We start from the raw sequence: 4,727 nt of genomic DNA, 5'->3' as shown, positions 1-4,727 counted from the left end.
TTTTTTTGGAAAAGATACTTGCCAGCATTGAAATTCGCCAGAGAACAAGGTCTTTTTGTAACCCTTCATTGTGGAGAGGTGCGCCAATCTTTTATTGTACCTGTTACCTGTGGTGATTACCTGACTGGTCTGTTTTGCTTGTTTCGTGCTTTTAGGTTCCTAATTCAAAGGAGATACAAGACATGCTCGATTTTGTTCCCCATAATCGGACATGCTTGTTTCTTTGAGGAGGAACACTGGAGAAAGTTGAAGTCTACTAACATTTCCGGTTAGACTTTGCAAGTTCACTAGTCACATTTGTGATAAAATAAGAAAGTGAAAAGTGTTATGATAATCAATCAATTAAAAATATAGTGCATGGCAATATGGCATATTCATCTAATCCATCACATTTGAACATTTGATAGTTTCTAAATTCGAACCATTTTTGCATAATATTGTCAATACTTATATAAAGAGCTGGGCTACATATAATTTATTGCTTCCTTTACATTTTTCAGGTTGAAATTTATTTGCTTGCTCACGTCCATTGCTGCAACACAGGCAAGCAGCTTTGAATAGCGTGAAAGGCTCACTTGGAGATTAACTAGCATTTAGATCCGTCGTGATTCCCCCTCCATTCTATGAAATTTAATGAATTAATAACAAAAGACTGAAAATATTGGCAAAACATAGGCCAAATATCTATTAATATATAATAAGAATATAGTTGTGGTATTTGCTCGACAAGTGGAGTGTTCTGTGTTTGCCACGTGGAGCTGTGTATGATTGACAAGTGTATGTTACTATGTTTTTAATGTTGGGCACTTTGCTGTTCTCAATCCAAAGAAGTAACTGGGCGGGATTTGATTCAAATTCAAATTGAAAATGATTTTGTTTCAGGACTTTCAAGAAGAGAATATGAGAGAGAGAGTTGCCAGTTCTGATAGGGGGAGTAGTTGGCACCAGACTTCCTCTTTCAATGTCGCAGAGAAGAGAAGAAGAAAAGGTCGGTAAAGAAATAAAGCACGACGGAAGAAGTGGTGGGTGGCGATGACAACGACGGTCACAGAGAAGGATGCTAGATCGACAGAGAAAAGAAGAGGAATGAGGCGGCGACGGCGGTGATGGAGGTTACCGACGCTGTTGGATCCATAGAACTGCATCTACCGCAGAATGCCGTCGCAGCCGTTCCTTTGCCAGTGGATGCTGCGAATGAAGGATGGTTAGTTCTCTCTTTATTTTGTTGTTTGATTTTATTATAACCAGAGAAGAATCCTTTATAATCCATTCTTCGGTGAACGACAGCTTCAAGTTCTAAAATTTTGGTTAATCTGCAATAAAATATATATTTTTTTTTGCTTTCAAATGATTGCATGTACATTTTTGTTAATCTATAATAATCCGTTTCCTTTTTGTTGTTGGATAGCTAACCGTGTTTGTCTTCTATTAACTATATTGCTGATTTTTTTTTTTCTGTTTTTGTATCTTATGTCATTTCTTAAAGAACATCTGAGGTGGTGATTGACCTGCAATTGCAAGTAAAATTTTTAGTCTCTATAATTCTTTGTTGTGGTCTCTGATGGAGTCTTTGATTATGCCAACAATGTCCTCCAGGTAATACTATCCTTTAAAATTTCCTTTTGTTGCCATTTGCATTTATGTTGATATTAGAGGAATGAAAAGATTGCTGCCTAGGATGGTGGATATTGATTCTATATAATGAAATTGACATTAAATTTCTACATTTTATGCCTCATTTGACATGATTGATAACATTTTTATCCAATTCAATAATATATTTAATGTTATATAGACCTTTTCAATTTTACCGGTACTTTCATCCTCATCATCATAGAGTTCATGAGGAACTTCAATAATATTTATTTGGGTTTGATGCCTGTACTCAGCAACCCTTAATCTATAACATATAGAGAAAAAAGAATAAACATTTGTGTGTTATATCCATTTCATTTTAATTAATTGGATCCAACACTAAAATATATTTATGTGTTCTGAATTTGCACCCACCATCTCATTGTTAGGGATTCTTTCATTTGGTATGTCAATCCTCTCATACTAACACATCACATATGCCAATATAAATTTTCTCGAAAGATGTTTTGAGTTCTTAATTTATCAGCTAGAATTGATTTCAGTAAAAAAGATCTGCTTTTGGAAATTCTATAAGAGATAATTTTGAAGCAATGAAGATCATCAAGTAATGCAAAATAAATTCTTTGTTCTTTTTGTTTGGGTATATACTAATGCAAATTACAATGTTAAAGTATTTGATTATCTTATCTTGAAGGTTTATGGGATTTTTGTAAAAATTTTAATGAATATGGAGCATTTTGTTTTTTATCTGAAACTTAATCATGTGATACTTTGATGAGATGGTTTAAAACAAACCAAACCATGGAGCAGTTTCTTGGACTGTTAGGAGTCCAACAGCAATAGCAGAAAGTTGGAGATGCTACTGCTCTTGAAGTTAGAGTTGCTTCTCTTGAAAATGCTACCCCTCTTGAAGTTGGGTGTTTTTTCTATAATTTAAAGAAATTTAGTAAAAGCTATTTATAGCAACAATGGTTTTTCTTAGAGGCTATAGTTTTTTTCTTTCCTAAACATAAAATGTTGTTCAAAGGTGTATGCATATCTTAAGTTCAGGAGTTGTTTCATAAAATGCTGGAGTAAAACAGCATCACACTTAAAATAAGCAGTCATTGTTGTCTGTTGACATCTTATGTAATTTAGTAGCTTTGACTTTTATAGATTTTTTTTGTTACTACAAATTTTGATTTGCTTTTGGTTTTGCTAAGTAATTTGAAAACTTGATTTCTTTTTTTTTAAGGAACAACTTCTCCGACAAAGCTCAAGGTGTGAAATCTGCTGCAACGTGCTCCGGCTGAAGTTGCACCTGCCAAAGCGGTATGAATGATTCATCTGCCTTAATCGCTATTTTCTTACCCTTTTTTTGTTTAAATTGGATCTTTTTTTCTCTTCTTTAATTTGTTCAGTTTAATTCTTAGATGGCACTCTTTAAAATTTAACTAAGTTTATATGTATTTAAATAATTTTGATCTTCCTTTTCCTTCCATAACTAACTTCTGTATATTTGTTTCTGAGTTTTCTTTAAAAATGAGTTTCATACCATATATAAATATTGAAAACTCAAGGGCACATAGATAATGCAAACGGTTAAAGTCATGTATTACATGCAGTATTTTGTGAATATGCAGCAATAATACTAATAATAGTTGGTAAATTATCTGCTTTAATTTTCTTTTTCTTCTGCTATACATGCATGATGAATGTAGTTTTCCATTTTTTATTTTGTACTGTGATTTCTATTAACTCAGTATACACCACTGTTGCAGTTTTATGTTATGGTTTGTTGGCAGTTTTTTAATCATTGAACCATGCTCTTGACTATTTTCTATAAGTCTGTAACTATAACAACTTGAAAATTATATAGATTTTCTTTCCCCTATTTTGTAAAATAAAAAATTTTATAGTTAACTAATTTAAAAATAGGCCACTACATGTAAAACAAACATTTTTTTACTTCTTTAGTTAACTAATTGATTATTAGCATTTTATTAGAGAAGAGATCATGAACTTGAATTCTACAGTGATTCCATTAGCCTGTGTACTAAAGAGTTTAATCGTATCTTTTTTATGTGCCCTTAATGTTATGAAATTGGATGTAGATCCTCGATTGCGGTTTAATAGAAGAAGGCAGAGATAATAGGAGATGTATTCATCCTAATTTTGTATTATTGCTGAAAGTTTTCAATTGCTCTCTCTTGCCTTTTGTGTTGTTCTTCGCTCCCCCTCTGATTTGAACTTCTGTGTTTTCAATTTCTTGATCAGCTTAGATGATATTGCTTGAGTTGTTCACCGTTCAATTTGTCCCATTGATCTTTGGAGGTGATGTAGTTATTGTGCTACTAATAATTGAAATTTTAATTATTATAATCGACAGAGTATGGAAATGACTATGAGATTAGCAAATATATAATTATTTGTTGCACATTAAAGATACAAGAACTTCTTAATCTAAGGTTTAGTCACTGATTATTATTCAACTTTGTTGGCCAATTATAAATAATTTTACTTCATTAAAACTGTCATTGCAGTGTTGTTTAGCGAGCACAAAAACCAAGTTCATGGTATATAATTATATCACTGGCTTTGTTGCATGTTTGGTTCTTCTTCTTAAACTATGTTTTGTTAGTATTATTGTTATTGTTCGTGTTGAAGCTTGATATGATTTGTTTTATGTTCCTGGTGGGTTAAGTAGGAGATCACAAAGAGACATATTATATTTGTCATGTAGTTAGATGCAAATTATAGCCTTTTTTACAAAGGATTTATGTATAATGTTAGTGTTTATCAGTATAAAAAGAAAGTCTTCACATGTTGGGAGAATGTAGAGAAATGGAGAAAGAATTTATCAGTTTAATTACTCATGTTGAAAATAAAGCAATTTTTTTTTTTAATTGAAATGATTGGGTGTGTTCTTAGTCCAATATAAATTATCTATCACCAACAACCATAGTTTCACCAATTTTGTTCATAGATTCTAATTTTTAGTATTCTTAAATCTTTGAACTAAATTTGAAATTAAGATATTTCAAGGAATTACAATATGAGGGAACCAAAAGCATGAGAGAAATGAGTATTATTAATTTACATGTGATGACTGAAGATAAAGTATGATCATCTATCTATATGTATCTTTTTTT

General features: G+C 31.7%; 1 long non-coding RNA gene across 4 annotated transcripts; it reads left to right on the top strand.

Moving 5' to 3' along the window:
* LOC107472462 (uncharacterized) lies at positions 1-4,653 on the top strand. Of its 4 annotated transcripts, none has more exons than XR_001588780.3 (6): positions 1-49; positions 156-268; positions 501-777; positions 883-1,204; positions 1,487-1,596; positions 2,831-3,079. It is a non-coding gene; the product is annotated as an uncharacterized LOC107472462 (long non-coding RNA). The 4 variants fall into 4 exon arrangements; XR_001588779.3 differs by having other exon boundaries at positions 1-78; XR_008005130.1 differs by adding an exon at positions 3,690-4,653 and having other exon boundaries at positions 7-268; positions 2,831-2,907.
* Positions 4,654-4,727: the final 74 nt, after the last annotated feature.

This window comes from Arachis duranensis, unplaced genomic scaffold (genome assembly GCF_000817695.3).
Source record: "Arachis duranensis cultivar V14167 unplaced genomic scaffold, aradu.V14167.gnm2.J7QH unplaced_Scaffold_109912, whole genome shotgun sequence".
Classification (NCBI taxonomy): Eukaryota; Viridiplantae; Streptophyta; class Magnoliopsida; order Fabales; family Fabaceae; genus Arachis; species Arachis duranensis.
The sequence above is the reverse complement of the archived record's forward strand: the minus strand, read 5'-3'. Positions and strand labels throughout refer to the sequence as shown.